Source organism: Canis lupus, chromosome 20 (assembly GCF_011100685.1).
Source record: "Canis lupus familiaris isolate Mischka breed German Shepherd chromosome 20, alternate assembly UU_Cfam_GSD_1.0, whole genome shotgun sequence".
NCBI classification, from domain to species: domain Eukaryota; kingdom Metazoa; phylum Chordata; class Mammalia; order Carnivora; family Canidae; genus Canis; species Canis lupus.
In genome coordinates, this window is record NC_049241.1 from 52,572,594 (window position 1) to 52,579,358 (window position 6,765).

The 6,765-nt window shown below is 52.3% G+C and overlaps 1 long non-coding RNA gene across 1 annotated transcript; it reads right to left on the minus strand.

The window, feature by feature from the left end:
• Positions 1 to 878: 878 nt before the first annotated feature.
• On the minus strand, positions 879 to 1,893 carry LOC119864756. Its single transcript, XR_005375154.1, has 2 exons — positions 1,689 to 1,893; positions 879 to 1,411 (listed from the first exon to the last, which is right to left on the minus strand). It is a non-coding gene; the product is annotated as an uncharacterized LOC119864756 (long non-coding RNA).
• Positions 1,894 to 6,765: the final 4,872 nt, after the last annotated feature.

Genomic DNA, 6,765 nt, shown 5'->3' on the forward strand with positions numbered 1-6,765 from the left:
ATGCTGAAAAGTTTTTATGATAAAATTATTTTAGACTCTAAGATGATTGAAAAATGAAGAAGAGGGATGCCTGGGTGGCTCAGCAGTTGAGTGTCTGCCTTGGGCTCAGGGTGTGATCCTGGAGTCCTGGGATCGAGTCCCACGTCGGGCTCCCTGCATGGAGCCTGCTTCTCCCTCTGCCTGTGTCTCTGCCTGTGTGTGTGTGTGTGTGTGTCTCATGAATAAATAAAATAAATAAATAAATAAATAAATAAATAAATAAATAAATATTAAAAAAGAAGAAGAAATAGAACACACTTTGGACACCTTAGCCAGCCAGCATCAATGGGATTCAGAGAAAACAGCAGTTTGGGGGGTAGGGGGTGATCAAGAAACCCCTTTTGTGTTTGTAAACTGTTCCCACGGAGGGCATTTGCCAGTTTTGCCCTGGAACTCCACACCCCCTCACGCCCAGTGCTGAGGGTTGACCTGACCCAGAGGTGACCCCCAGTGACTCCATGATCCCCACCCTCCTCCTGGCTGCCCAGCAGCCCAGTTAACTTAAGGTTTACTGTACCATCTCCAGTTCTGAGTCTTGAAGTCACCTGCCAATCATTTGTTTAACAAATACTAATTGAGGGGTGCCTGGGTGGCTCGATGGGTCATGTGTCCGGTTCTTACAATTGGGCTCAGGTCGTGGGATGGAGCCCCACGTCAGGCTCTGTGCTGGGCATGGGGTCTGTTTAAGATGCTTTCTCTCTCTCTGCCCCTCCCCACCCCGCTCATTTTCTATCTCTCTCTCTCTTAAAAAAATTTTTTAATTAATTGAGCACTTACTAGGTGCCAAGCTGAGTGTGTCCATCTCCTATTGTTACTGCAACAAATCATGACAAACTGGGTAGCTCAAGACAACACATTTATTATCTCACAGTTCTTCTGGAGGCCGCAAATCCAAAACTGTCCGGCTAAGCAAAAAAAAATCAAGGTGTCCACAGGTTCTTCTTCCTTCTGGAGGTTCTAGGAGAAAAGCCGTTCCTTTGCCGTTCCCAGGTTCTAGGCGCCTCGGCTCCTAGATCATTCCTCCACGTTCAAAGCCGCCAGTCAGGCCAAGTCCTTCGCACGCTGCCAACCCTCTGGCTTCCTCTCTCCTGCCTCTTTCCTCCACATTTAAGGATGCTCGTGACTACAGTGGGATCCCGCAGATAATCCAGGATCATCTCCCCATCTCCCCATCTCCGGGTCAGCTGATCAACAACCTTAAGCCCCCCTGCCACGCAACCTGGCATGTTCGTGGGTTCCAGGGATCGGAAAGTAAACATCTCTGGAGGTGCCATTATTCTGCTTTCCACGTTGCGGATGTGACTTCAAGTAAAACAAACAAGATCTCTGCCCTTGTTTGTACAGGTGACAGTCTAGAAAGCCAGCAATAAACCTGGGGCAATAAGGAAGATAAGGGCAGATCGCAGTGAGTGCTCTGAACAAAATAAAACAGCACGATCTGATAAGAATAAAAAGACTGGGGATCCCTGGGTGGCTCAGTGGTTTAACACCTGCCTTCAGCTCGGGGCCTGATCCTGGAGTCCCGGGTTCGAGTCTCATGTTGGGCTCCCCGTGCATGGAGCCTGCTTCTCCCTCTGCCTGTGTCTGTGTCTCTCATGAATAAATAAATAAATCTTTAAAAAAACAACAACAACAACAACAACAACTACCTGCCGGAGAGTCGATGACGAGCCCTGCGCCATACCACTCGAGACCTTCCCGCGGTGTGACCACGCACCGAAGGGAAGGCAAGTGTGGCATCCTCTTGTATGCGGCTTTTACGTTCCTGCTGCCACCACGAGTTTGGAAATAGAAGACATCAAGCCCTCCCCCCCCCCAAGCATACAATCTTTGATGACAGTAACTCTGCCACCATCTCTACTTACAAAGAAGGTCTCTGAGAATGGAAGCAAAAGGCCACGCGGAAAGGGGGATGGGGGTGGGGGTGGGGGCGTGCCCAGCAAGGAACAGGTGCACAGGCGTCCAAGGTGGAGGAGAGGAAACACGTGGGCTTTGCGTGCAAGGCTCAAAGAGGAGACTGGGAGGGAGGGTCACACACACACACACACACACACACACACACCACCCTCCCCACCTCCATAGATGAGGGGATGGGGGAGTGGTCTCAGCCTGCTGGGTCAGAGAGGGAGGGTTGGGAGGAACCCTGAGTGTGATGGGAAGCCAGCCGCAGGAGGGACGAACGCCATTCTGCCCACTGTGCTCTGGTCCCGCATCATCCTTCCCGTCTGGGCCCGTGGAGGCTCCTCCTTTCCCATTGCACGGGCCCAAATAGTCATTAGGGCCACCTTGTCACACCCCCCCAGTCCTCCAGACATTGCTCCTGGTGCCACCTGCAACATCCATCTAGAATCTAAACACTTCTCACCAACTCTGCGGTCTCCAACCTAGTTCAAGTCATTATCATCATCGCGGGGGGGGGTCCAGTACAGACCCCCCCAGCCCCATGTCCCCCCCCCACGGGGGGAGGGCTCTTAAATCCCACGGGTTGTCCTCCCTGAAGAAGCCACCAGAGGGCGCCCGTGAGCACCCAAGTTAGGTCCTGACCTCTGGCCGAAGGCCTTCCAAGGCTCCCACTTTGGGGGGCAGAGGTGTCTGAGTCCTCTCTCAGCCCACAAGACCCTGCAGGACCTTCACCCTGTCTCCTCCCTGCCTCACCCTCCTCCCGTCTCTCCCTCACTCACTGCGCCAACCACACAGCCTCCTCCCTGTTCCTCCAACACACCAAACTCTGTGCTGCCCCAGGGCCTTTGCACAGGGCTGTGCCCTCTGCCTAGAACACTCTTCCCACAGATACCCACAGGGCTCCCTCCCTCCCTCCCTTCTGATCTCTGCTTAAATGTTAACCTCAGCAAGGACTTCTCTGGCCACCCTTTTTTTTTTTTTTTTTTTTATTCATGAGAGAGAGAGAGAGAGAAGCAGAGACACGGGCAGAGGGAGAAGCAGGCTCCATGCAGGGAGCCCGACATGGGCCTCGATCCCGGGACTCCAGGATCACGCCCTGGGCTGAAGGCAGGCGCTAAACCGCTGAGCCACTCAGGGATCCCTGGCCACCCTATTTTTTAAAAAAATATTTTATTTATTTATTCATGAGACACACACAGAGAGAGGCAGAGACATAGGTAGAGGGAGAAGCAGGTTCCCTGCGGGTAGCCCGAGGCAGGACTCGATCTCAGGACCCCGGGATCACACCCTGAGTCGAAAGCAGACACTCAACCACTGAGCCACCCAGGTGCCCCTGACCACCCTATTTTAAAATCTGCATCACACCCTCACCCCCAGTGATTTCTGTCACCCTCTCTCTATCTCTCTCCCCTGTAGTCATCACCATCTGAGGATACCATGGGTTGTATATTTTCATCACGTGTTGCCTGGCTCCCTCCTCTCAACCATAAGCTACAGGAAGGTGGGTGTCTCTGTGCTGAGCCCCACTAGCCCCAGAGCACAATAGGTGAGTGAGAAGCTTTTATGGATGAGGGGATGGATGATTCCTGGTCTGAGATCCAGCTGGCTGTGGGCGGAGAACGCGCCATGGGCCAAGAGTGGACTCTCAGGTAAAATGGTGTAGCCACCGTGGAAAACATCTTGGCAGTTGCTCAAAAATGAAACCTTTTGTAACACACGATGAATGCAACAATCTCGGTTCCGGGCAGATACTCAGAAGCCTTGAAGCCAGGGCCTCAAGGAGATACCCCCACACCCACCTTCATAGCAGCGTCAAACGTCTGTCGATAGATAAACAGATGAGCCGAATGTGGCCCATTCGCACGATGGAATATCAATCAACCTTGAAAAAGGACATTCTGACACCTGCTACCAACAGGGGGAACCTGCAGGACACTGTGCAGGGAAACAGGCCAGACCCAGAAGGACCCTCCTGCACGACCCCCCTCCCAGGAGGTCCCCAGAGGAGGCCCGTCTACAGAGACAGAGAGGAGGTGGTGGGAGCCAGGGGTGGGGCAGGGGGCGGGGGTCAGCGCTTCCTGGGGACAGAGGTTCAGTTTGGGGAGATGGAAAGTTCTGGAAACGGATGGTGGGGGGGTGGCTGCGCAACCACGTGAGTGTGCTTAATGCCGCACGGCCATACAGCTACAGTGGTTTCGGTGATAAATGTTACGTTACGCACATTTTACTACACTATGAAGCTAGAAATAAACTTAAGGGATTCAAGTGAAGAAAAAATTACCAAGTAAATAAGAGTGTGGTGGGAGCCGAGGAGGAGGTAAGACTCCCTGACACACATGCTCGTGGAGTGAATAACGCTGAGGGGGCGTTCACGGGGCCAGAGCCTTGAATCCTCATGAACAGCGTGCTGTGGGGATCCTACTGTTGTTCCAATCCTACAGACGGGGAAACTGAGGCATGGCGGTGATGTTCACACAGCCGGCAAGGGAGCGAGTGCGAAGCCTGGGTTCTGAATGCAGGCATCCTTCACCACTAGGCCCTGGGCCTCTTCCTCTTCTCTTCTCCTGCTATCCGCTCACTCTGAAATTACTGGAGGCTTCCTCACGTGCTATGCATTGAATCAACCCCTTAGCTTGCATTACCATATATATTCCCGCCAAGGTCCGTATGTGGCAGGTAATATTATTATTCCCATTCCGCAGATGAGTAAATCGAGGTTCTGGCCTCCTCCACAGGGGCTCGGACCCCAGCACTCCCCAGCTGGAAACCTCCTGTGGCTCTCCAGCGCCCTCAGCTAAAATCTAAGTCTACCTTAGCACAACCGGCAAGGCTCCTGGCCAGCTGGGAATCTTATTTTCGCCTCTCCCCACAGCACAGGCATCCTGTGCTCTGGCCATTCCCGACTCTTTGCAGAGGTGAACAGAGCAAAGGTTTTCCAGCCTCAGAGCCTTTGCACGCGCTGTTTCTCCTGCCTACAAAGTTCTCTCTTTCAGCCCAACTAACTCTCCTTTGCCTGTTTACTGATAACCACTTGGGAGAAGATTTCCCCGACCAGCCCCAAGCTCGCAGCTCAGTGGGTGAGCTCCCTTCTGTTCCTACAACGCCTGATGCTCACCTCTGTCCCAGGTAATGCGGATGGGCAGCCCATTCATCAGCACATCCACGGAGTTTGTAAGCCGGGAGCAGAGGCGTCAGTTCAGATACTATCAAGCTGCAAGTGTTAGAAACGCCATCCAGAAGCGGCTTAAATCTGAAGAAATGGGTACTGTATGATCTCACTTGGGGCGCCTGCGTGGCTCAGTGGTTGGGCATCTGATCTGCCTTTGGCTCAGGTCGGGATGCCGGGGTCCTGGGATCGAATCCCACATCAGGCTCCCCGCAGGGAGCCTGCTTCTCCCTCTGCCTGTGTCTCTGCCTCTGTGTGTGTGTGTCTCATGAATAAATAAATAAAATATTTTTTTAAGTGGCTGAAATCTTTTTTTTTTTAATTTTTATTTATTTATGATAGTCACAGAGAGAGAGAGGCAGAGACACAGGCAGAGGGAGAAGCAGGCTCCATGCACCAGGAGCCCGACGTGGGATTCGATCCCGGGTCTCCAGGATCACGCCCTGAGCCAAAGGCAGGCGCCAAACCACTGCGCCACCCAGGGATCCCGAGTGGCTGAAATCTTAAGAAACGAGTACTGTATGATCTCACTTATAAAGAATCTACAAAGGCTGAACTCATAAAAACAGAATAGAATGGTGATTACCAGGGGCCGGGGGCGGGAGAGCTGGGGAGATGATGTTTAAGGGTACAAACCTGCAGCTAGGAGATAAATAAGTTCTGGCGATCTCATCCACAACATAGTGATGATAGTCAACAATACGTGTTATAAACTTCAAGGCTGCTTAGAGATTAGATCTTAATTGTTCTCACCACAAAAAAGAAATTATAATTAAGTAACATGACGCTACCGGTGGTAATCATATTGCATTACACAAATGTATCAAATCAACATGTTGTACACCTCAAATTTACACAATTATATTTCATTAAGAAGAAAAACCCTAAGGGGACATATTATGTCTTGGAAGGAGGAATTTTGATGTTGGGTGGCTCCGGGGCTCTTCAATTCAGCAGAGTCAGAATTCCGATTCTTTCCATGTTTCTGCCCATGCATCTGCAGCATGTCAGGTGAAGGAAGATCTTGAGTCCAGTTTGGAGATATGCTGAGTGGGATGGGGGGGAATGCCCAGAGGGAGTTATCCAGCTAGATATTAGAGCCCAGGGTGAGACAGGAGACAGAGTCATCCCTACACCACGGCAGAGGATGAGCAGACCCCGGGAGGGTGTGTGGAGTGAGAAGCTGGCTTTGCCCAGCATTCATGAAGCACCTGCTGCATGCCTGCACTAACTGGGCTCTGGGGATTCAGGGATTCCATGGGGTGGCTTCTCCCAGAAGCAAGGATTTGGATGCAAGGGCTTATTAAAGAGACGCTCCCACCCTGTGGGGAGCTCTGGAGTCTAAATTGTGTCTCAGAGTCTGTTCTGTCTCCATGGGAGGCAGTTGAGCTTTGCGCTTCTGCACCAGTCAGTTGGTTAGCTATGGGCCGTGACAGGTAAGGAGGTAAGGAGGCAGGGAGGCTTCCAGGCACTTCTGGCTCAGCTCCGGGAGAGCCCCACTCCAGAGCCAAAGGCAGACTGAAGGCCACAGGCGTGAGCTCTCGGTAAGAAAGCGTGAGTGGGGGATGAGCCCCCAGAGCCGAGACAGGAACCTGAGTGGGCACCAGCAAGTCCATGTCCCAGTCCACTGGACCACTTAGCTCAGCGTGATCTCAGGT